Source organism: Lissotriton vulgaris, chromosome 2_1 (assembly GCF_964263255.1).
Source record: "Lissotriton vulgaris chromosome 2_1, aLisVul1.2, whole genome shotgun sequence".
NCBI classification, from domain to species: Eukaryota; Metazoa; Chordata; class Amphibia; order Caudata; family Salamandridae; genus Lissotriton; species Lissotriton vulgaris.
This window is the reverse complement of record NC_141687.1, coordinates 1256142223-1256169807: the sequence shown is the minus strand read 5'-3', so window position 1 is coordinate 1256169807 and position 27585 is coordinate 1256142223.

The window sequence follows — 27585 nt, the reverse complement described above, 5'->3', positions numbered from 1 at the left end:
CTATGGCCATCATGATCGTTTATCAAAGGCTTTGACTGTCTGTGTGGCTGACAAAATCTTCTTTAGATACTTGTGCAGGCAATATGTCCTCCGAGGTAATTACCATCTTTCAGGCTGGAATGAGGTGTCTTAGGTTAGAGCAATTGACTTACTTTTAGATGGAGGGAAGCTATTTAACCTGTTTCCCTGCTCTCTGTGAGTGGGACTCTGATACTCAAGATGGACTGCTTTTTAGAAACTGTGTTCTTCTAAATCTAGCCCTCTTTAAATTGGAGCCCAATGCTTTCAATTGTGCAGAGTACTTTCCCATTACACTTCCTACTTGCTGTGGAGGCATATTCCCAGATACTTTCCTAGTGTGTAATTGCTGATGTCTGGTCCTCCGGTGTAATCGTCTCCCAGGGCGATTGGTCAAGTGGTGCCATTACATCACAAAGCTACAGCAGGATGTCTTCTGATATGAGGGCCAATCAGTTGCTTCTTCTAACTCTAGCCCTCTTTAAATAGGAGCCCAATGCTTTCAATGATGCAGAGTATATTCCCATTACACCTCCTACTTGCTGTGGAGTCATATTCCCAGATACTTACCTAGTGTGTAATTGCTGAGGTCTGGTCCTCCGGTGTAATCGTCTCCCAGGGTGATTGATCAAGTGGTGCCATTACATCACAAAGCTACAGCAGGATGTCATCTGACATGAGGGCCAATCAGTTGCCTAGTACGCAATAGGATACATGTATCATGGTATAGAAAACGGAGCAATGTAGACGGGATGCCCAGCTGAAGACTAAGGTGGTGAGATGGAAGGACCTAGGCCATTATTTGAGACTTATACATTTGTTTGAAGGAGTGGTTGATAAGAACATTCTGGAATTCTCTAATGGTTAACTGATAGGGATGTGCTAAAATGAAGATGTTAGAATCTATTATTCATAGTTGTTATTATTCCCACGAACCATAGCATAAACCTTCCTCCCTTAACTTATCAGATCACTGAATTTCTATGGTGTACCATAACCTAAAATAATTCCTGTGAGAAGGGTACGCTATCTCTTGGCCGCCAAAGAGATCTTTCTATCTAAATCCTCATATAGGTGCTAGAGTTGTGTAGTGAGTACCAGCAAATGAGGCATAGGATTGAAAGAACTCAGCTAGGTTGAAATCTAAATTGAGATTATAATTTTTAGTGAGCTTTGGATTTTCACAATATTAGATATGCCATAGTACTAATAATTGACGCTTTATAAAAATATTTTTTTGGTAGTGTTGCATTTCTTTGGAAACATTCAAGTTCTAAAAATTGACTAACAGTGGACTTTTCCATCTGCAGATTATACTGAATGGCCATCAGAGGCAGTGTTGCAGAGGAATATTTCTCCGCTTGCTGAGAAAAAAAAAAAGAAAGCTCATTCCTCAGCCTTCTCCATGCCTCGATCAATATATATGGTAAGGCAAAATCTCATTTAATCATTTTGCCATTAATAAAAAGTTCATAGCATCTGATGGCTCTCAGTGCCTTTTAGTGGGGTCTTCCGCAAAAATATAATCTTCTAAGACGGTTGCAATATGGATGACACTATGGCCATCATGATCGTTTATCAAAGGCTTTGACTGTCTGTGTGGCTGACAAAATCTTCTTTAGATACTTGTGCAGGCAATATGTCCTCCGAGGTAATTACCATCTTTCAGGCTGGAATGAGGTGTCTTAGGTTAGAGCAATTGACTTACTTTTAGATGGAGGGAAGCTATTTAACCTGTTTCCCTGCTCTCTGTGAGTGGGACTCTGATACTCAAGATGGACTGCTTTTTAGAAACTGTGTTCTTCTAAATCTAGCCCTCTTTAAATTGGAGCCCAATGCTTTCAATTGTGCAGAGTACTTTCCCATTACACATCCTACTTGCTGTGGAGGCATATTCCCAGATACTTTCCTAGTGTGTAATTGCTGATGTCTGGTCCTCCGGTGTAATCGTCTCCCAGGGCGATTGGTCAAGTGGTGCCATTACATCACAAAGCTACAGCAGGATGTCTTCTGATATGAGGGCCAATCAGTTGCTTCTTCTAACTCTAGCCCTCTTTAAATAGGAGCCCAATGCTTTCAATGATGCAGAGTATATTCCCATTACACCTCCTACTTGCTGTGGAGTCATATTCCCAGATACTTACCTAGTGTGTAATTGCTGAGGTCTGGTCCTCCGGTGTAATCGTCTCCCAGGGCGATTGATCAAGTGGTGCCATTACATCACAAAGCTACAGCAGGATGTCATCTGACATGAGGACCAATCAGTTGCCTAGTACGCAATAGGATACATGTATCATGGTATAGAAAACGGAGCAATGTAGACGGGATGCCCAGCTGAAGACTAAGGTGGTGAGATGGAAGGACCTAGGCCATTATTTGAGACTTATACATTTGTTTGAAGGAGTGGTTGATAAGAACATTCTGGAATTCTCTAATGGTTAACTGATAGGGATGTGCTAAAATGAAGATGTTAGAATCTATTATTCATAGTTGTTATTATTCCCACGAACCATAGCATAAACCTTCCTCCCTTAACTTATCAGATCACTGAATTTCTATGGTGTACCATAACCTAAAATAATTCCTGTGAGAAGGGTACGCTATCTCTTGGCCGCCAAAGAGATCTTTCTATCTAAGTCCTCATATAGGTGCTAGAGTTGTGTAGTGAGTACCAGCAAATGAGGCATAGGATTGAAAGAACTCAGCTAGTTTGAAATCTAAATTGAGATTATAATTTTTAGTGAGCTTTGGATTTTCACAATATTAGATATGCCATAGTACTAATAATTAACGCTTTATAAAAATATTTTTTTGGTAGTGTTGCATTTCTTTGGAAATATTCAAGTTCTAAAAATTGACTAACAGTGGACTTTTCCATCTGCAGATTATACTGAATGGCCAGCAGAGGCAGTGTTGCAGAGGAATATTTCTCCGCTTGCTGAGAAAAAAAAAAAAAGAAAGCTCATTCCTCAGCCTTCTCCATGCCTCGATCAATATATATGGTAAGGCAAAATCTCATTTAATCATTTTGCCATTAATAAAAAGTTCATAGCATCTGATGGCTCTCAGTGCCTTTTAGTGGGGTCTTCCGCATAAATATAATCTTCTAAGACGGTTGCAATATGGATGACACTATGGCCATCATGATCGTTTATCAAAGGCTTTGACTGTCTATGTGGCTGACAAAATCTTCTTTAGATACTTGTGCAGGCAATATGTCCTCCGAGGTAATTACCATCTTTCAGGCTGGAATGAGGTGTCTTAGGTTAGAGCAATTGACTTACTTTTAGATGGAGGGAAGCTATTTAACCTGTTTCCCTGCTCTCTGTGAGTGGGACTCTGATACTCAAGATGGACTGCTTTTTAGAAACTGTGTTCTTCTAAATCTAGCCCTCTTTAAATTGGAGCCCAATGCTTTCAATGGTGCAGAGTACTTTCCCATTACACATCCTACTTGCTGTGGAGGCATATTCCCAGATACTTTCCTAGTGTGTAATAGCTGATGTCTGGTCCTCCGGTGTAATCGTCTCCCAGGGCGATTGGTCAAGTGGTGCTATTACATCACAAAGCTACAGCAGGATGTCTTCTGACATGAGGGCCAATCAGTTGCTTCTTCTAACTCTAGCCCTCTTTAAATAGGAGCCCAATGCTTTCAATGATGCAGAGTATATTCCCATTACACCTCCTACTTGCTGTGGAGTCATATTCCCAGATACTTACCTAGTGTGTAATTGCTGAGGTCTGGTCCTCCGGTGTAATCGTCTCCCAGGGCGATTGATCAAGTGGTGCCATTACATCACAAAGCTACAGCAGGATGTCATCTGACATGAGGGCCAATCAGTTGCCTAGTACGCAATAGGATACATGTATCATGGTATAGAAAACGGAGCGATGTAGACGGGATGCCCAGCTGAAGACTAAGGTGGTGAGATGGAAGGACCTAGGCCATTATTTGAGACTTATACATTTGTTTGAAGGAGTGGTTGATAAGAACATTCTGGAATTCTCTAATGGTTAACTGATAGAGATGTGCTAAAATGAAGATGTTAGAATCTATTATTCATAGTTGTTATAATTCCCACGAACCATAGCATAAACCTTCCTCCCTTAACTTATCAGATCACTGAATTTCTATGGTGTACCATAACCTAAAATAATTCCTGTGAGAAGGGTACGCTATCTCTTGGCCGCCAAAGAGATTTTTCTATCTAAGTCCTCATATAGGTGCTAGAGTTGTGTAGTGAGTACCAGCAAATGAGGCATAGGATTGAAAGAACTCAGCTAGTTTGAAATCTAAATTGAGATTATAATTTTTAGTGAGCTTTGGATTTTCACAATATTAGATATGCCATAGTACTAATAATTAACGCTTTATAAAAATATTTTTTTGGTAGTGTTGCATTTCTTTGGAAATATTCAAGTTCTAAAAATTGACTAACAGTGGACTTTTCCATCTGCAGATTATACTGAATGGCCAGCAGAGGCAGTGTTGCAGAGGAATATTTCTCCGCTTGCTGAGAAAAAAAAAAAAGAAAGCTCATTCCTCAGCCTTCTCCATGCCTCGATCAATATATATGGTAAGGCAAAATCTCATTTAATCATTTTGCCATTAATAAAAAGTTCATAGCATCTGATGGCTCTCAGTGCCTTTTAGTGGGGTCTTCCGCATAAATATAATCTTCTAAGACGGTTGCAATATGGATGACACTATGGCCATCATGATCGTTTATCAAAGGCTTTGACTGTCTATGTGGCTGACAAAATCTTCTTTAGATACTTGTGCAGGCAATATGTCCTCCGAGGTAATTACCATCTTTCAGGCTGGAATGAGGTGTCTTAGGTTAGAGCAATTGACTTACTTTTAGATGGAGGGAAGCTATTTAACCTGTTTCCCTGCTCTCTGTGAGTGGGACTCTGATACTCAAGATGGACTGCTTTTTAGAAACTGTGTTCTTCTAAATCTAGCCCTGTTTAAATTGGAGCCCAATGCTTTCAATTGTGCAGAGTACTTTCCCATTACACATCCTACTTGCTGTGGAGGCATATTCCCAGATACTTTCCTAGTGTGTAATAGCTGATGTCTGGTCCTCCGGTGTAATCGTCTCCCAGGACGATTGGTCAAGTGGTGCCATTACGTCACAAAGCTACAGCAGGATGTCTTCTGACATGAGGGCCAATCAGTTGCTTCTTCTAACTCTAGCCCTCTTTAAATAGGAGCCCAATGCTTTCAATGATGCAGAGTATATTCCCATTACACCTCCTACTTGCTGTGGAGTCATATTCCCAGATACTTACCTAGTGTGTAATTGCTGAGGTCTGGTCCTCCGGTGTAATCGTCTCCCAGGGCGATTGATCAAGTGGTGCCATTACATCACAAAGCTACAGCAGGATGTCATCTGACATGAGGGCCAATCAGTTGCCTAGTACGCAATAGGATACATGTATCATGGTATAGAAAACGGAGCAATGTAGACGGGATGCCCAGCTGAAGACTAAGGTGGTGAGATGGAAGGACCTAGGCCATTATTTGAGACTTATACATTTGTTTGAAGGAGTGGTTGATAAGAACATTCTGGAATTCTCTAATGGTTAACTGATAGGGATGTGCTAAAATGAAGATGTTAGAATCTATTATTCATAGTTGTTATTATTCCCACGAACCATAGCATAAACCTTCCTCCCTTAACTTATCAGATCACTGAATTTCTATGGTGTACCATAACCTAAAATAATTCCTGTGAGAAGGGTACGCTATCTCTTGGCCGCCAAAGAGATCTTTCTATCTAAGTCCTCATATAGGTGCTAGAGTTGTGTAGTGAGTACCAGCAAATGAGGCATAGGATTGAAAGAACTCAGCTAGGTTGAAATCTAAATTGAGATTATAATTTTTAGTGAGCTTTGGATTTTCACAATATTAGATATGCCATAGTACTAATAATTGACGCTTTATAAAAAAATTTTTTTGGTAGTGTTGCATTTCTCTGGAAATATTCAAGTTCTAAAAATTGACTAACAGTGGACTTTTCCATCTGCAGATTATACTGAATGGCCATCAGAGGCAGTGTTGCAGAGGAATATTTCTCCGCTTGCTGAGAAAAAAAAAAAGAAAGCTCATTCCTCAGCCTTCTCCATGCCTCGATCAATATATATGGTAAGGCAAAATCTCATTTAATCATTTTGCCATTAATAAAAAGTTCATAGCATCTGATGGCTCTCAGTGCCTTTTAGTGGGGTCTTCCGCATAAATATAATCTTCTAAGACGGTTGCAATATGGATGACACTATGGCCATCATGATCGTTTATCAAAGGCTTTGACTGTCTATGTGGCTGACAAAATCTTCTTTAGATACTTGTGCAGGCAATATGTCCTCCGAGGTAATTACCATCTTTCAGGCTGGAATGAGGTGTCTTAGGTTAGAGCAATTGACTTACCTTTAGATGGAGGGAAGCTATTTAACCTGTTTCCCTGCTCTCTGTGAGTGGGACTCTGATACTCAAGATGGACTGCTTTTTAGAAACTGTGTTCTTCTAAATCTAGCCCTGTTTAAGTTGGAGCCCAATGCTTTCAATTGTGCAGAGTACTTTCCCATTACACATCCTACTTGCTGTGGAGGCATATTCCCAGATACTTTCCTAGTGTGTAATAGCTGATGTCTGGTCCTCCGGTGTAATCGTCTCCCAGGGCGATTGGTCAAGTGGTGCCATTACATCACAAAGCTACAGCAGGATGTCTTCTGACATGAGGGCCAATCAGTTGCTTCTTCTAACTCTAGCCCTCTTTAAATAGGAGCCCAATGCTTTCAATGATGCAGAGTATATTCCCATTACACCTCCTACTTGCTGTGGAGTCATATTCCCAGATACTTACCTAGTGTGTAATTGCTGAGGTCTGGTCCTCCGGTGTAATCGTCTCCCAGGGTGATTGATCAAGTGGTGCCATTACATCACAAAGCTACAGCAGGATGTCATCTGACATGAGGGCCAATCAGTTGCCTAGTACGCAATAGGATACATGTATCATGGTATAGAAAACGGAGCAATGTAGACGGGATGCCCAGCTGAAGACTAAGGTGGTGAGATGGAAGGACCTAGGCCATTATTTGAGACTTATACATTTGTTTGAAGGAGTGGTTGATAAGAACATTCTGGAATTCTCTAATGGTTAACTGATAGGGATGTGCTAAAATGAAGATGTTAGAATCTATTATTCATAGTTGTTATTATTCCCACGAACCATAGCATAAACCTTCCTCCCTTAACTTATCAGATCACTGAATTTCTATGGTGTACCATAACCTAAAATAATTCCTGTGAGAAGGGTACGCTATCTCTTGGCCGCCAAAGAGATCTTTCTATCTAAATCCTCATATAGGTGCTAGAGTTGTGTAGTGAGTACCAGCAAATGAGGCATAGGATTGAAAGAACTCAGCTAGGTTGAAATCTAAATTGAGATTATAATTTTTAGTGAGCTTTGGATTTTCACAATATTAGATATGCCATAGTACTAATAATTGACGCTTTATAAAAATATTTTTTTGGTAGTGTTGCATTTCTTTGGAAACATTCAAGTTCTAAAAATTGACTAACAGTGGACTTTTCCATCTGCAGATTATACTGAATGGCCATCAGAGGCAGTGTTGCAGAGGAATATTTCTCCGCTTGCTGAGAAAAAAAAAAAGAAAGCTCATTCCTCAGCCTTCTCCATGCCTCGATCAATATATATGGTAAGGCAAAATCTCATTTAATCATTTTGCCATTAATAAAAAGTTCATAGCATCTGATGGCTCTCAGTGCCTTTTAGTGGGGTCTTCCGCAAAAATATAATCTTCTAAGACGGTTGCAATATGGATGACACTATGGCCATCATGATCGTTTATCAAAGGCTTTGACTGTCTGTGTGGCTGACAAAATCTTCTTTAGATACTTGTGCAGGCAATATGTCCTCCGAGGTAATTACCATCTTTCAGGCTGGAATGAGGTGTCTTAGGTTAGAGCAATTGACTTACTTTTAGATGGAGGGAAGCTATTTAACCTGTTTCCCTGCTCTCTGTGAGTGGGACTCTGATACTCAAGATGGACTGCTTTTTAGAAACTGTGTTCTTCTAAATCTAGCCCTCTTTAAATTGGAGCCCAATGCTTTCAATTGTGCAGAGTACTTTCCCATTACACATCCTACTTGCTGTGGAGGCATATTCCCAGATACTTTCCTAGTGTGTAATTGCTGATGTCTGGTCCTCCGGTGTAATCGTCTCCCAGGGCGATTGGTCAAGTGGTGCCATTACATCACAAAGCTACAGCAGGATGTCTTCTGATATGAGGGCCAATCAGTTGCTTCTTCTAACTCTAGCCCTCTTTAAATAGGAGCCCAATGCTTTCAATGATGCAGAGTATATTCCCATTACACCTCCTACTTGCTGTGGAGTCATATTCCCAGATACTTACCTAGTGTGTAATTGCTGAGGTCTGGTCCTCCGGTGTAATCGTCTCCCAGGGCGATTGATCAAGTGGTGCCATTACATCACAAAGCTACAGCAGGATGTCATCTGACATGAGGACCAATCAGTTGCCTAGTACGCAATAGGATACATGTATCATGGTATAGAAAACGGAGCAATGTAGACGGGATGCCCAGCTGAAGACTAAGGTGGTGAGATGGAAGGACCTAGGCCATTATTTGAGACTTATACATTTGTTTGAAGGAGTGGTTGATAAGAACATTCTGGAATTCTCTAATGGTTAACTGATAGGGATGTGCTAAAATGAAGATGTTAGAATCTATTATTCATAGTTGTTATTATTCCCACGAACCATAGCATAAACCTTCCTCCCTTAACTTATCAGATCACTGAATTTCTATGGTGTACCATAACCTAAAATAATTCCTGTGAGAAGGGTACGCTATCTCTTGGCCGCCAAAGAGATCTTTCTATCTAAGTCCTCATATAGGTGCTAGAGTTGTGTAGTGAGTACCAGCAAATGAGGCATAGGATTGAAAGAACTCAGCTAGTTTGAAATCTAAATTGAGATTATAATTTTTAGTGAGCTTTGGATTTTCACAATATTAGATATGCCATAGTACTAATAATTAACGCTTTATAAAAATATTTTTTTGGTAGTGTTGCATTTCTTTGGAAATATTCAAGTTCTAAAAATTGACTAACAGTGGACTTTTCCATCTGCAGATTATACTGAATGGCCAGCAGAGGCAGTGTTGCAGAGGAATATTTCTCCGCTTGCTGAGAAAAAAAAAAAAAGAAAGCTCATTCCTCAGCCTTCTCCATGCCTCGATCAATATATATGGTAAGGCAAAATCTCATTTAATCATTTTGCCATTAATAAAAAGTTCATAGCATCTGATGGCTCTCAGTGCCTTTTAGTGGGGTCTTCCGCATAAATATAATCTTCTAAGACGGTTGCAATATGGATGACACTATGGCCATCATGATCGTTTATCAAAGGCTTTGACTGTCTATGTGGCTGACAAAATCTTCTTTAGATACTTGTGCAGGCAATATGTCCTCCGAGGTAATTACCATCTTTCAGGCTGGAATGAGGTGTCTTAGGTTAGAGCAATTGACTTACTTTTAGATGGAGGGAAGCTATTTAACCTGTTTCCCTGCTCTCTGTGAGTGGGACTCTGATACTCAAGATGGACTGCTTTTTAGAAACTGTGTTCTTCTAAATCTAGCCCTCTTTAAATTGGAGCCCAATGCTTTCAATGGTGCAGAGTACTTTCCCATTACACATCCTACTTGCTGTGGAGGCATATTCCCAGATACTTTCCTAGTGTGTAATAGCTGATGTCTGGTCCTCCGGTGTAATCGTCTCCCAGGGCGATTGGTCAAGTGGTGCTATTACATCACAAAGCTACAGCAGGATGTCTTCTGACATGAGGGCCAATCAGTTGCTTCTTCTAACTCTAGCCCTCTTTAAATAGGAGCCCAATGCTTTCAATGATGCAGAGTATATTCCCATTACACCTCCTACTTGCTGTGGAGTCATATTCCCAGATACTTACCTAGTGTGTAATTGCTGAGGTCTGGTCCTCCGGTGTAATCGTCTCCCAGGGCGATTGATCAAGTGGTGCCATTACATCACAAAGCTACAGCAGGATGTCATCTGACATGAGGGCCAATCAGTTGCCTAGTACGCAATAGGATACATGTATCATGGTATAGAAAACGGAGCGATGTAGACGGGATGCCCAGCTGAAGACTAAGGTGGTGAGATGGAAGGACCTAGGCCATTATTTGAGACTTATACATTTGTTTGAAGGAGTGGTTGATAAGAACATTCTGGAATTCTCTAATGGTTAACTGATAGAGATGTGCTAAAATGAAGATGTTAGAATCTATTATTCATAGTTGTTATAATTCCCACGAACCATAGCATAAACCTTCCTCCCTTAACTTATCAGATCACTGAATTTCTATGGTGTACCATAACCTAAAATAATTCCTGTGAGAAGGGTACGCTATCTCTTGGCCGCCAAAGAGATTTTTCTATCTAAGTCCTCATATAGGTGCTAGAGTTGTGTAGTGAGTACCAGCAAATGAGGCATAGGATTGAAAGAACTCAGCTAGTTTGAAATCTAAATTGAGATTATAATTTTTAGTGAGCTTTGGATTTTCACAATATTAGATATGCCATAGTACTAATAATTAACGCTTTATAAAAATATTTTTTTGGTAGTGTTGCATTTCTTTGGAAATATTCAAGTTCTAAAAATTGACTAACAGTGGACTTTTCCATCTGCAGATTATACTGAATGGCCAGCAGAGGCAGTGTTGCAGAGGAATATTTCTCCGCTTGCTGAGAAAAAAAAAAAAGAAAGCTCATTCCTCAGCCTTCTCCATGCCTCGATCAATATATATGGTAAGGCAAAATCTCATTTAATCATTTTGCCATTAATAAAAAGTTCATAGCATCTGATGGCTCTCAGTGCCTTTTAGTGGGGTCTTCCGCATAAATATAATCTTCTAAGACGGTTGCAATATGGATGACACTATGGCCATCATGATCGTTTATCAAAGGCTTTGACTGTCTATGTGGCTGACAAAATCTTCTTTAGATACTTGTGCAGGCAATATGTCCTCCGAGGTAATTACCATCTTTCAGGCTGGAATGAGGTGTCTTAGGTTAGAGCAATTGACTTACTTTTAGATGGAGGGAAGCTATTTAACCTGTTTCCCTGCTCTCTGTGAGTGGGACTCTGATACTCAAGATGGACTGCTTTTTAGAAACTGTGTTCTTCTAAATCTAGCCCTGTTTAAATTGGAGCCCAATGCTTTCAATTGTGCAGAGTACTTTCCCATTACACATCCTACTTGCTGTGGAGGCATATTCCCAGATACTTTCCTAGTGTGTAATAGCTGATGTCTGGTCCTCCGGTGTAATCGTCTCCCAGGGCGATTGGTCAAGTGGTGCCATTACGTCACAAAGCTACAGCAGGATGTCTTCTGACATGAGGGCCAATCAGTTGCTTCTTCTAACTCTAGCCCTCTTTAAATAGGAGCCCAATGCTTTCAATGATGCAGAGTATATTCCCATTACACCTCCTACTTGCTGTGGAGTCATATTCCCAGATACTTACCTAGTGTGTAATTGCTGAGGTCTGGTCCTCCGGTGTAATCGTCTCCCAGGGCGATTGATCAAGTGGTGCCATTACATCACAAAGCTACAGCAGGATGTCATCTGACATGAGGGCCAATCAGTTGCCTAGTACGCAATAGGATACATGTATCATGGTATAGAAAACGGAGCAATGTAGACGGGATGCCCAGCTGAAGACTAAGGTGGTGAGATGGAAGGACCTAGGCCATTATTTGAGACTTATACATTTGTTTGAAGGAGTGGTTGATAAGAACATTCTGGAATTCTCTAATGGTTAACTGATAGGGATGTGCTAAAATGAAGATGTTAGAATCTATTATTCATAGTTGTTATTATTCCCACGAACCATAGCATAAACCTTCCTCCCTTAACTTATCAGATCACTGAATTTCTATGGTGTACCATAACCTAAAATAATTCCTGTGAGAAGGGTACGCTATCTCTTGGCCGCCAAAGAGATCTTTCTATCTAAGTCCTCATATAGGTGCTAGAGTTGTGTAGTGAGTACCAGCAAATGAGGCATAGGATTGAAAGAACTCAGCTAGGTTGAAATCTAAATTGAGATTATAATTTTTAGTGAGCTTTGGATTTTCACAATATTAGATATGCCATAGTACTAATAATTGACGCTTTATAAAAAAATTTTTTTGGTAGTGTTGCATTTCTCTGGAAATATTCAAGTTCTAAAAATTGACTAACAGTGGACTTTTCCATCTGCAGATTATACTGAATGGCCATCAGAGGCAGTGTTGCAGAGGAATATTTCTCCGCTTGCTGAGAAAAAAAAAAAGAAAGCTCATTCCTCAGCCTTCTCCATGCCTCGATCAATATATATGGTAAGGCAAAATCTCATTTAATCATTTTGCCATTAATAAAAAGTTCATAGCATCTGATGGCTCTCAGTGCCTTTTAGTGGGGTCTTCCGCATAAATATAATCTTCTAAGACGGTTGCAATATGGATGACACTATGGCCATCATGATCGTTTATCAAAGGCTTTGACTGTCTATGTGGCTGACAAAATCTTCTTTAGATACTTGTGCAGGCAATATGTCCTCCGAGGTAATTACCATCTTTCAGGCTGGAATGAGGTGTCTTAGGTTAGAGCAATTGACTTACCTTTAGATGGAGGGAAGCTATTTAACCTGTTTCCCTGCTCTCTGTGAGTGGGACTCTGATACTCAAGATGGACTGCTTTTTAGAAACTGTGTTCTTCTAAATCTAGCCCTGTTTAAGTTGGAGCCCAATGCTTTCAATTGTGCAGAGTACTTTCCCATTACACATCCTACTTGCTGTGGAGGCATATTCCCAGATACTTTCCTAGTGTGTAATAGCTGATGTCTGGTCCTCCGGTGTAATCGTCTCCCAGGGCGATTGGTCAAGTGGTGCCATTACATCACAAAGCTACAGCAGGATGTCTTCTGACATGAGGGCCAATCAGTTGCTTCTTCTAACTCTAGCCCTCTTTAAATAGGAGCCCAATGCTTTCAATGATGCAGAGTATATTCCCATTACACCTCCTACTTGCTGTGGAGTCATATTCCCAGATACTTACCTAGTGTGTAATTGCTGAGGTCTGGTCCTCCGGTGTAATCGTCTCCCAGGGCGATTGATCAAGTGGTGCCATTACATCACAAAGCTACAGCAGGATGTCATCTGACATGAGGGCCAATCAGTTGCCTAGTACGCAATAGGATACATGTATCATAGTATAGAAAACGGAGCAATGTAGACGGGATGCCCAGCTGAAGACTAAGGTGGTGAGATGGAAGGACCTAGGCCATTATTTGAGACTTATACATTTGTTTGAAGGAGTGGTTGATAAGAACATTCTGGAATTCTCTAATGGTTAACTGATAGGGATGTGCTAAAATGAAGATGTTAGAATCTATTATTCATAGTTGTTATTATTCCCACGAACCATAGCATAAACCTTCCTCCCTTAACTTATCAGATCACTGAATTTCTATGGTGTACCATAACCTAAAATAATTCCTGTGAGAAGGGTACGCTATCTCTTGGCCGCCAAAGAGATCTTTCTATCTAAATCCTCATATAGGTGCTAGAGTTGTGTAGTGAGTACCAGCAAATGAGGCATAGGATTGAAAGAACTCAGCTAGGTTGAAATCTAAATTGAGATTATAATTTTTAGTGAGCTTTGGATTTTCACAATATTAGATATGCCATAGTACTAATAATTAACGCTTTATAAAAATATTTTTTTGGTAGTGTTGCATTTCTTTGGAAATATTCAAGTTCTAAAAATTGACTAACAGTGGACTTTTCCATCTGCAGATTATACTGAATGGCCAGCAGAAGCAGTGTTGCAGAGGAATATTTCTCCGCTTGCTGAGAAAAAAAAAAAAGAAAGCTCATTCCTCAGCCTTCTCCATGCCTCGATCAATATATATGGTAAGGCAAAATCTCATTTAATCATTTTGCCATTAATAAAAAGTTCATAGCATCTGATGGCTCTCAGTGCCTTTTAGTGGGGTCTTCCGCATAAATATAATCTTCTAAGACGGTTGCAATATGGATGACACTATGACCATCATGATCGTTTATCAAAGGCTTTGACTGTCTATGTGGCTGACAAAATCTTCTTTCGATACTTGTGCAGGCAATATGTCCTCCGAGGTAATTACCATCTTTCAGGCTGGAATGAGGTGTCTTAGGTTAGAGCAATTGACTTACTTTTAGATGGAGGGAAGCTATTTAACCTGTTTCCCTGCTCTCTGTGAGTGGGACTCTGATACTCAAGATGGACTGCTTTTTAGAAACTGTGTTCTTCTAAATCTAGCCCTCTTTAAATTGGAGCCCAATGCTTTCAATGGTGCAGAGTACTTTCCCATTACACATCCTACTTGCTGTGGAGGCATATTCCCAGATACTTTCCTAGTGTGTAATTGCTGATGTCTGGTCCTTCGGTGTAATCGTCTCCCAGGGCGATTGGTCAAGTGGTGCCATTACATCACAAAGCTACAGCAGGATGTCTTCTGATATGAGGGCCAATCAGTTGCTTCTTCTAACTCTAGCCCTCTTTAAATAGGAGCCCAATGCTTTCAATGATGCAGAGTATATTCCCATTACACCTCCTACTTGCTGTGGAGTCATATTCCCGGATACTTACCTAGTGTGTAATTGCTGAGGTCTGGTCCTCCGGTGTAATCGTCTCCCAGGGCGATTGATCAAGTGGTGCCATTACATCACAAAGCTACAGCAGGATGTCATCTGACATGAGGGCCAATCAGTTGCCTAGTACGCAATAGGATACATGTATCATGGTATAGAAAACGGAGCGATGTAGACGGGATGCCCAGCTGAAGACTAAGGTGGTGAGATGGAAGGACCTAGGCCATTATTTGAGACTTATACATTTGTTTGAAGGAGTGGTTGATAAGAACATTCTGGAATTATCTAATGGTTAACTGATAGGGATGTGCTAAAATGAAGATGTTAGATCTATTATTCATAGTTGTTATAATTCCCACGAACCATAGCATAAACCTTCCTCCCTTAACTTATCAGATCACTGAATTTCTATGGTGTACCATAACCTAAAATAATTCCTGTGAGAAGGGTACGCTATCTCTTGGCCGCCAAAGAGATCTTTCTATCTAAGTCCTCATATAGGTGCTAGAGTTGTGTAGTGAGTACCAGCAAATGAGGCATAGGATTGAAAGAACTCAGCTAGTTTGAAATCTAAATTGAGATTATAATTTTTAGTGAGCTTTGGATTTTCACAATATTAGATATGCCATAGTACTAATAATTAACGCTTTATAAAAATATTTTTTTGGTAGTGTTGCATTTCTTTGGAAATATTCAAGTTCTAAAAATTGACTAACAGTGGACTTTTCCATCTGCAGATTATACTGAATGGCCAGCAGAGGCAGTGTTGCAGAGGAATATTTCTCCGCTTGCTGAGAAAAAAAAAAAAAGAAAGCTCATTCCTCAGCCTTCTCCATGCCTCGATCAATATATATGGTAAGGCAAAATCTCATTTAATCATTTTGCCATTAATAAAAAGTTCATAGCATCTGATGGCTCTCAGTGCCTTTTAGTGGGGTCTTCCGCATAAATATAATCTTCTAAGACGGTTGCAATATGGATGACACTATGGCCATCATGATCGTTTATCACAGGCTTTGACTGTCTATGTGGCTGACAAAATCTTCTTTAGATACTTGTGCAGGCAATATGTCCTCCGAGGTAATTACCATCTTTCAGGCTGGAATGAGGTGTCTTAGGTTAGAGCAATTGACTTACTTTTAGATGGAGGGAAGCTATTTAACCTGTTTCCCTGCTCTCTGTGAGTGGGACTCTGATACTCAAGATGGACTGCTTTTTAGAAACTGTGTTCTTCTAAATCTAGCCCTGTTTAAATTGGAGCCCAATGCTTTCAATTGTGCAGAGTACTTTCCCATTACACATCCTACTTGCTGTGGAGGCATATTCCCAGATACTTTCCTAGTGTGTAATAGCTGATGTCTGGTCCTCCGGTGTAATCGTCTCCCAGGGCGATTGGTCAAGTGGTGCCATTACATCACAAAGCTACAGCAGGATGTCTTCTGACATGAGGGCCAATCAGTTGCTTCTTCTAACTCTAGCCCTCTTTAAATAGGAGCCCAATGCTTTCAATGATGCAGAGTATATTCCCATTACACCTCCTACTTGCTGTGGAGTCATATTCCCAGATACTTACCTAGTGTGTAATTGCTGAGGTCTGGTCCTCCGGTGTAATCGTCTCCCAGGGAGATTGATCAAGTGGTGCCATTACATCACAAAGCTACAGCAGGATGTCATCTGACATGAGGGCCAATCAGTTGCCTAGTACGCAATAGGATACATGTATCATGGTATAGAAAACGGACCAATGTAGACGGGATGCCCAGCTGAAGACTAAGGTGGTGAGATGGAAGGACCTAGGCCATTATTTGAGACTTATACATTTGTTTGAAGGAGTGGTTGATAAGAACATTCTGGAATTCTCTAATGGTTAACTGATAGGGATGTGCTAAAATGAAGATGTTAGAATCTATTATTCATAGTTGTTATTATTCCCACGAACCATAGCATAAACCTTCCTCCCTTAACTTATCAGATCACTGAATTTCTATGGTGTACCATAACCTAAAATAATTCCTGTGAGAAGGGTACGCTATCTCTTGGCCGCCAAAGAGATCTTTCTATCTAAGTCCTCATATAGGTGCTAGAGTTGTGTAGTGAGTACCAGCAAATGAGGCATAGGATTGAAAGAACTCAGCTAGGTTGAAATCTAAATTGAGATTATAATTTTTAGTGAGCTTTGGATTTTCACAATATTAGATATGCCATAGTACTAATAATTGACGCTTTATAAATTTTTTTTTTTGGTAGTGTTGCATTTCTTTGGAAATATTCAAGTTCTAAAAATTGACTAACAGTGGACTTTTCCATCTGCAGATTATACTGAATGGCCATCAGAGGCAGTGTTGCAGAGGAATATTTCTCCGCTTGCTGAGAAAAAAAAAAAGAAAGCTCATTCCTAAGCCTTCTCCATGCCTCGATCAATATATATGGTAAGGCAAAATCTCATTTAATCATTTTGCCATTAATAAAAAGTTCATAGCATCTGATGGCTCTAAGTGCCTTTTAGTGGGGTCTTCCGCAAAAATATAATCTTCTAAGACGGTTGCAATATGGATGACACTATGGCCATCATGATCGTTTATCAAAGGCTTTGACTGTCTATGTGGCTGACAAAATCTTCTTTAGATACTTGTGCAGGCAATATGTCCTCCGAGGTAATTACCATCTTTCAGGCTGGAATGAGGTGTCTTAGGTTAGAGCAATTGACTTACTTTTAGATGGAGGGAAGCTATTTAACCTGTTTCCCTGCTCTCTGTGAGTGGGACTCTGATACTCAAGATGGACTGCTTTTTAGAAACTGTGTTCTTCTAAATCTAGCCCTCTTTAAATTGGAGCCCAATGCTTTCAATTGTGCAGAGTACTTTCCCATTACACATCCTACTTGCTGTGGAGGCATATTCCCAGATACTTTCCTAGTGTGTAATTGCTGATGTCTGGTCCTTCGGTGTAATCGTCTCCCAGGGCGATTGGTCAAGTGGTGCCATTACATCACAAAGCTACAGCAGGATGTCTTCTGATATGAGGGCCAATCAGTTGCTTCTTCTAACTCTAGCCCTCTTTAAATAGGAGCCCAATGCTTTCAATGATGCAGAGTATATTCCCATTACACCTCCTACTTGCTGTGGAGTCATATTCCCAGATACTTACCTAGTGTGTAATTGCTGAGGTCTGGTCCTCCGGTGTAATCGTCTCCCAGGGCGATTGATCAAGTGGTGCCATTACATCACAAAGCTACAGCAGGATGTCATCTGACATGAGGGCCAATCAGTTGCCTAGTACGCAATAGGATACATGTATCATGGTATAGAAAACGGAGCGATGTAGACGGGATGCCCAGCTGAAGACTAAGGTGGTGAGATGGAAGGACCTAGGCCATTATTTGAGACTTATACATTTGTTTGAAGGAGTGGTTGATAAGAACATTCTGGAATTCTCTAATGGTTAACTGATAGGGATGTGCTAAAATGAAGATGTTAGATCTATTATTCATAGTTGTTATAATTCCCACGAACCATAGCATAAACCTTCCTCCCTTAACTTATCAGATCACTGAATTTCTATGGTGTACCATAACCTAAAATAATTCCTGTGAGAAGGGTACGCTATCTCTTGGCCGCCAAAGAGATCTTTCTATCTAAGTCCTCATATAGGTGCTAGAGTTGTGTAGTGAGTACCAGCAAATGAGGCATAGGATTGAAAGAACTCAGCTAGTTTGAAATCTAAATTGAGATTATAATTTTTAGTGAGCTTTGGATTTTCACAATATTAGATATGCCATAGTACTAATAATTAACGCTTTATAAAAATATTTTTTTGGTAGTGTTGCATTTCTTTGGAAATATTCAAGTTCTAAAAATTGACTAACAGTGGACTTTTCCATCTGCAGATTATACTGAATGGCCATCAGAGGCAGTGTTGCAGAGGAATATTTCTCCGCTTGCTGAGAAAAAAAAAAAAGAAAGCTCATTCCTAAGCCTTCTCCATGCCTCGATCAATATATATGGTAAGGCAAAATCTCATTTAATCATTTTGCCATTAATAAAAAGTTCATAGCATCTGATGGCTCTCAGTGCCTTTTAGTGGGGTCTTCCGCAAAAATATAATCTTCTAAGACGGTTGCAATATGGATGACACTATGGCCATCATGATCGTTTATCAAAGGCTTTGACTGTCTATGTGGCTGACAAAATCTTCTTTAGATACTTGTGCAGGCAATATGTCCTCCGAGGTAATTACCATCTTTCAGGCTGGAATGAGGTGTCTTAGGTTAGAGCAATTGACTTACTTTTAGATGGAGGGAAGCTATTTAACCTGTTTCCCTGCTCTCTGTGAGTGGGACTCTGATACTCAAGATGGACTGCTTTTTAGAAACTGTGTTCTTCTAAATCTAGCCCTCTTTAAATTGGAGCCCAATGCTTTCAATTGTGCAGAGTACTTTCCCATTACACATCCTACTTGCTGTGGAGGCATATTCCCAGATACTTTCCTAGTGTGTAATTGCTGATGTCTGGTCCTTCGGTGTAATCGTCTCCCAGGGCGATTGGTCAAGTGGTGCCATTACATCACAAAGCTACAGCAGGATGTCTTCTGATATGAGGGCCAATCAGTTGCTTCTTCTAACTCTAGCCCTCTTTAAATAGGAGCCCAATGCTTTCAATGATGCAGAGTATATTCCCATTACACCTCCTACTTGCTGTGGAGTCATATTCCCAGATACTTACCTAGTGTGTAATTGCTGAGGTCTGGTCCTCCGGTGTAATCGTCTCCCAGGGTGATTGATCAAGTGGTGCCATTACATCACAAAGCTACAGCAGGATGTCATCTGACATGAGGGCCAATCAGTTGCCTAGTACGCAATAGGATACATGTATCATGGTATAGAAAACGGAGCGATGTAGACGGGATGCCCAGCTGAAGACTAAGGTGGTGAGATGGAAGGACCTAGGCCATTATTTGAGACTTATACATTTGTTTGAAGGAGTGGTTGATAAGAACATTCTGGAATTCTCTAATGGTTAACTGATAGGGATGTGCTAAAATGAAGATGTTAGAATCTATTATTCATAGTTGTTATAATTCCCACGAACCATAGCATAAACCTTCCTCCCTTAACTTATCAGATCACTGAATTTCTATGGTGTACCATAACCTAAAATAATTCCTGTGAGAAGGGTACGCTATCTCTTGGCCGCCAAAGAGATCTTTCTATCTAAGTCCTCATATAGGTGCTAGAGTTGTGTAGTGAGTACCAGCAAATGAGGCATAGGATTGAAAGAACTCAGCTAGTTTGAAATCTAAATTGAGATTATAATTTTTAGTGAGCTTTGGATTTTCACAATATTAGATATGCCATAGTACTAATAATTAACGCTTTATAAAAATATTTTTTTGGTAGTGTTGCATTTCTTTGGAAATATTCAAGTTCTAAAAATTGACTAACAGTGGACTTTTCCATCTGCAGATTATACTGAATGGCCATCAGAGGCAGTGTTGCAGAGGAATATTTCTCCGCTTGCTGAGAAAAAAAAAAAAGAAAGCTCATTCCTAAGCCTTCTCCATGCCTCGATCAATATATATGGTAAGGCAAAATCTCATTTAATCATTTTGCCATTAATAAAAAGTTCATAGCATCTGATGGCTCTCAGTGCCTTTTAGTGGGGTCTTCCGCAAAAATATAATCTTCTAAGACGGTTGCAATATGGATGACACTATGGCCATCATGATCGTTTATCAAAGGCTTTGACTGTCTATGTGGCTGACAAAATCTTCTTTAGATACTTGTGCAGGCAATATGTCCTCCGAGGTAATTACCATCTTTCAGGCTGGAATGAGGTGTCTTAGGTTAGAGCAATTGACTTACTTTTAGATGGAGGGAAGCTATTTAACCTGTTTCCCTGCTCTCTGTGAGTGGGACTCTGATACTCAAGATGGACTGCTTTTTAGAAACTGTGTTCTTCTAAATCTAGCCCTCTTTAAATTGGAGCCCAATGCTTTCAATTGTGCAGAGTACTTTCCCATTACACATCCTACTTGCTGTGGAGGCATATTCCCAGATACTTTCCTAGTGTGTAATTGCTGATGTCTGGTCCTTTGGTGTAATCGTCTCCCAGGGCGATTGGTCAAGTGGTGCCATTACATCACAAAGCTACAGCAGGATGTCTTCTGATATGAGGGCCAATCAGTTGCTTCTTCTAACTCTAGCCCTCTTTAAATAGGAGCCCAATGCTTTCAATGATGCAGAGTATATTCCCATTACACCTCCTACTTGCTGTGGAGTCATATTCCCAGATACTTACCTAGTGTGTAATTGCTGAGGTCTGGTCCTCCGGTGTAATCGTCTCCCAGGGTGATTGATCAAGTGGTGCCATTACATCACAAAGCTACAGCAGGATGTCATCTGACATGAGGGCCAATCAGTTGCCTAGTACGCAATAGGATACATGTATCATGGTATAGAAAACGGAGCGATGTAGACGGGATGCCCAGCTGAAGACTAAGGTGGTGAGATGGAAGGACCTAGGCCATTATTTGAGACTTATACATTTGTTTGAAGGAGTGGTTGATAAGAACATTCTGGAATTCTCTAATGGTTAACTGATAGGGATGTGCTAAAATGAAGATGTTAGAATCTATTATTCATAGTTGTTATAATTCCCACGAACCATAGCATAAACCTTCCTCCCTTAACTTATCAGATCACTGAATTTCTATGGTGTACCATAACCTAAAATAATTCCTGTGAGAAGGGTACGCTATCTCTTGGCCGCCAAAGAGATCTTTCTATCTAAGTCCTCATATAGGTGCTAGAGTTGTGTAGTGAGTACCAGCAAATGAGGCATAGGATTGAAAGAACTCAGCTAGGTTGAAATCTAAATTGAGATTATAATTTTTAGTGAGCTTTGGATTTTCACAATATTAGATATGCCATAGTACTAATAATTAACGCTTTATAAAAATATTTTTTTGGTAGTGTTGCATTTCTTTGGAAATATTCAAGTTCTAAAAATTGACTAACAGTGGACTTTTCCATCTGCAGATTATACTGAATGGCCAGCAGAGGCAGTGTTGCAGAGGAATATTTCTCCGCTTGCTGAGAAAAAAAAAAAAGAAAGCTCATTCCTCAGCCTTCTCCATGCCTCGATCAATATATATGGTAAGGCAAAATCTCATTTAATCATTTTGCCATTAATAAAAAGTTCATAGCATCTGATGGCTCTCAGTGCCTTTTAGTGGGGTCTTCCGCATAAATATAATCTTCTAAGACGGTTGCAATATGGATGACACTATGACCATCATGATCGTTTATCAAAGGCTTTGACTGTCTATGTGGCTGACAAAATCTTCTTTCGATACTTGTGCAGGCAATATGTCCTCCGAGGTAATTACCATCTTTCAGGCTGGAATGAGGTGTCTTAGGTTAGAGCAATTGACTTACTTTTAGATGGAGGGAAGCTATTTAACCTGTTTCCCTGCTCTCTGTGAGTGGGACTCTGATACTCAAGATGGACTGCTTTTTAGAAACTGTGTTCTTCTAAATCTAGCCCTCTTTAAATTGGAGCCCAATGCTTTCAATGGTGCAGAGTACTTTCCCATTACACATCCTACTTGCTGTGGAGGCATATTCCCAGATACTTTCCTAGTGTGTAATTGCTGATGTCTGGTCCTTCGGTGTAATCGTCTCCCAGGGCGATTGGTCAAGTGGTGCCATTACATCACAAAGCTACAGCAGGATGTCTTCTGATATGAGGGCCAATCAGTTGCTTCTTCTAACTCTAGCCCTCTTTAAATAGGAGCCCAATGCTTTCAATGATGCAGAGTATATTCCCATTACACCTCCTACTTGCTGTGGAGTCATATTCCCGGATACTTACCTAGTGTGTAATTGCTGAGGTCTGGTCCTCCGGTGTAATCGTCTCCCAGGGCGATTGATCAAGTGGTGCCATTACATCACAAAGCTACAGCAGGATGTCATCTGACATGAGGGCCAATCAGTTGCCTAGTACGCAATAGGATACATGTATCATGGTATAGAAAACGGACCAATGTAGACGGGATGCCCAGCTGAAGACTAAGGTGGTGAGATGGAAGGACCTAGGCCATTATTTGAGACTTATACATTTGTTTGAAGGAGTGGTTGATAAGAACATTCTGGAATTCTCTAATGGTTAACTGATAGGGATGTGCTAAAATGAAGATGTTAGAATCTATTATTCATAGTTGTTATTATTCCCACGAACCATAGCATAAACCTTCCTCCCTTAACTTATCAGATCACTGAATTTCTATGGTGTACCATAACCTAAAATAATTCCTGTGAGAAGGGTACGCTATCTCTTGGCCGCCAAAGAGATCTTTCTATCTAAGTCCTCATATAGGTGCTAGAGTTGTGTAGTGAGTACCAGCAAATGAGGCATAGGATTGAAAGAACTCAGCTAGGTTGAAATCTAAATTGAGATTATAATTTTTAGTGAGCTTTGGATTTTCACAATATTAGATATGCCATAGTACTAATAATTGACGCTTTATAAATTTTTTTTTTTGGTAGTGTTGCATTTCTTTGGAAATATTCAAGTTCTAAAAATTGACTAACAGTGGACTTTTCCATCTGCAGATTATACTGAATGGCCATCAGAGGCAGTGTTGCAGAGGAATATTTCTCCGCTTGCTGAGAAAAAAAAAAAGAAAGCTCATTCCTAAGCCTTCTCCATGCCTCGATCAATATATATGGTAAGGCAAAATCTCATTTAATCATTTTGCCATTAATAAAAAGTTCATAGCATCTGATGGCTCTCAGTGCCTTTTAGTGGGGTCTTCCGCAAAAATATAATCTTCTAAGACGGTTGCAATATGGATGACACTATGGCCATCATGATCGTTTATCAAAGGCTTTGACTGTCTATGTGGCTGACAAAATCTTCTTTAGATACTTGTGCAGGCAATATGTCCTCCGAGGTAATTACCATCTTTCAGGCTGGAATGAGGTGTCTTAGGTTAGAGCAATTGACTTACTTTTAGATGGAGGGAAGCTATTTAACCTGTTTCCCTGCTCTCTGTGAGTGGGACTCTGATACTCAAGATGGACTGCTTTTTAGAAACTGTGTTCTTCTAAATCTAGCCCTCTTTAAATTGGAGCCCAATGCTTTCAATTGTGCAGAGTACTTTCCCATTACACATCCTACTTGCTGTGGAGGCATATTCCCAGATACTTTCCTAGTGTGTAATTGCTGATGTCTGGTCCTTCGGTGTAATCGTCTCCCAGGGCGATTGGTCAAGTGGTGCCATTACATCACAAAGCTACAGCAGGATGTCTTCTGATATGAGGGCCAATCAGTTGCTTCTTCTAACTCTAGCCCTCTTTAAATAGGAGCCCAATGCTTTCAATGATGCAGAGTATATTCCCATTACACCTCCTACTTGCTGTGGAGTCATATTCCCAGATACTTACCTAGTGTGTAATTGCTGAGGTCTGGTCCTCCGGTGTAATCGTCTCCCAGGGTGATTGATCAAGTGGTGCCATTACATCACAAAGCTACAGCAGGATGTCATCTGACATGAGGGCCAATCAGTTGCCTAGTACGCAATAGGATACATGTATCATGGTATAGAAAACGGAGCGATGTAGACGGGATGCCCAGCTGAAGACTAAGGTGGTGAGATGGAAGGACCTAGGCCATTATTTGAGACTTATACATTTGTTTGAAGGAGTGGTTGATAAGAACATTCTGGAATTCTCTAATGGTTAACTGATAGGGATGTGCTAAAATGAAGATGTTAGAATCTATTATTCATAGTTGTTATAATTCCCACGAACCATAGCATAAACCTTCCTCCCTTAACTTATCAGATCACTGAATTTCTATGGTGTACCATAACCTAAAATAATTCCTGTGAGAAGGGTACGCTATCTCTTGGCCGCCAAAGAGATCTTTCTATCTAAGTCCTCATATAGGTGCTAGAGTTGTGTAGTGAGTACCAGCAAATGAGGCATAGGATTGAAAGAACTCAGCTAGGTTGAAATCTAAATTGAGATTATAATTTTTAGTGAGCTTTGGATTTTCACAATATTAGATATGCCATAGTACTAATAATTAAAGCTTTATAAAAATATTTTTTTGGTAGTGTTGCATTTCTTTGGAAATATTCAAGTTCTAAAAATTGACTAACAGTGGACTTTTCCATCTGCAGATTATACTGAATGGCCAGCAGAGGCAGTGTTGCAGAGGAATATTTCTCCGCTTGCTGAGAAAAAAAAAAAAGAAAGCTCATTCCTCAGCCTTCTCCATGCCTCGATCAATATATATGGTAAGGCAAAATCTCATTTAATCATTTTGCCATTAATAAAAAGTTCATAGCATCTGATGGCTCTCAGTGCCTTTTAGTGGGGTCTTCCGCATAAATATAATCTTCTAAGACGGTTGCAATATGGATGACACTATGGCCATCATGATCGTTTATCAAAGGCTTTGACTGTCTATGTGGCTGACAAAATCTTCTTTAGATACTTGTGCAGGCAATATGTCCTCCGAGGTAATTACCATCTTTCAGGCTGGAATGAGATGTCTTAGGTTAGAGCAATTGACTTACTTTTAGATGGAGGGAAGCTATTTAACCTGTTTCCCTGCTCTCTGTGAGTGGGACTCTGATACTCAAGATGGACTGCTTTTTAGAAACTGTGTTCTTCTAAATCTAGCCCTGTTTAAATTGGAGCCCAATGCTTTCAATTGTGCAGAGTACTTTCCCATTACACATCCTACTTGCTGTGGAGGCATATTCCCAGATACTTTCCTAGTGTGTAATAGCTGATGTCTGGTCCTCCGGTGTAATCGTCTCCCAGGGCGATTGGTCAAGTGGTGCCATTACATCACAAAGCTACAGCAGGATGTCTTCTGACATGAGGGCCAATCAGTTGCTTCTTCTAACTCTAGCCCTCTTTAAATAGGAGCCCAATGCTTTCAATGATGCAGAGTATATTCCCATTACACCTCCTACTTGCTGTGGAGTCATATTCCCAGATACTTACCTAGTGTGTAATTGCTGAGGTCTGGTCCTCCGGTGTAATCGTCTCCCAGGGCGATTGATCAAGTGGTGCCATTACATCACAAAGCTACAGCAGGATGTCATCTGACATGAGGGCCAATCAGTTGCCTAGTACGCAATAGGATACATGTATCATGGTATAGAAAACGGAGCAATGTAGACGGGATGCCCAGCTGAAGACTAAGGTGGTGAGATGGAAGGACCTAGGCCATTATTTGAGACTTATACATTTGTTTGAAGGAGTGGTTGATAAGAACATTCTGGAATTCTCTAATGGTTAACTGATAGGGATGTGCTAAAATGAAGATGTTAGAATCTATTATTCATAGTTGTTATTATTCCCACGAGCCATAGCATAAACCTTCCTCCCTTAACTTATCAGATCACTGAATTTCTATGGTGTACCATATCCTAAAATAATTCCTGTGAGAAGGGTACGCTATCTCTTGGCCGCCAAAGAGATCTTTCTATCTAAATCCTCATATAGGTGCTAGAGTTGTGTAGTGAGTACCAGCAAATGAGGCATAGGATTGAAAGAACTCAGCTAGGTTGAAATCTAAATTGAGATTATAATTTTTAGTGAGCTTTGGATTTTCACAATATTAGATATGCCATAGTACTAATAATTGACGCTTTATAAAAATATTTTTTTGGTAGTGTTGCATTTCTTTGGAAATATTCAAGTTCTAAAAATTGACTAACAGTGGACTTTTCCATCTGCAGATTATACTGAATGGCCAGCAGAGGCAGTGTTGCAGAGGAATATGTCTCCGCTTGCTGAGAAAAAAAAAAAGAAAGCTCATTCCTCAGCCTTCTCCATGCCTCGATCAATATATATGGTAAGGCAAAATCTCATTTAATCATTTTGCCATTAATAAAAAGTTCATAGCATCTGATGGCTCTCAGTGCCTTTTAGTGGGGTCTTCCGCATAAATATAATCTTCTAAAACGGTTGCAATATGGATGACACTATGGCCATCATGATCGTTTATCAAAGGCTTTGACTGTCTATGTGGCTGACAAAATCTTCTTTAGATACTTGTGCAGGCAATATGTCCTCTGAGGTAATTACCATCTTTCAGGCTGGAATGAGGTGTCTTAGGTTAGAGCAATTGACTTACTTTTAGATGGAGGGAAGCTATTTAACCTGTTTCCCTGCTTTCTGTGAGTGGGACTCTGATACTCAAGATGGACTGCTTTTTAGAAACTGTGTTCTTCTAAATCTAGCCCTCTTTAAATTGGAGCCCAATGCTTTCAATGGTGCAGAGTACTTTCCCATTACACATCCTACTTGCTGTGGAGGCATATTCCCAGATACTTTCCTAGTGTGTAATTGCTGATGTCTGGTCCTTCGGTGTAATCGTCTCCCAGGGCGATTGGTCAAGTGGTGCCATTACATCACAAAGCTACAGCAGGATGTCTTCTGATATGAGGGCCAATCAGTTGCTTCTTCTAACTCTAGCCCTCTTTAAATAGGAGCCCAATGCTTTCAATGATGCAGAGTATATTCCCATTACACCTCCTACTTGCTGTGGAGTCATATTCCCGGATACTTACCTAGTGTGTAATTGCTGAGGTCTGGTCCTCCGGTGTAATCGTCTCCCAGGGCGATTGATCAAGTGGTGCCATTACATCACAAAGCTACAGCAGGATGTCATCTGACATGAGGGCCAATCAGTTGCCTAGTACGCAATAGGATACATGTATCATGGTATAGAAAACGGAGCAATGTAGACGGGATGCCCAGCTGAAGACTAAGGTGGTGAGATGGAAGGACCTAGGCCA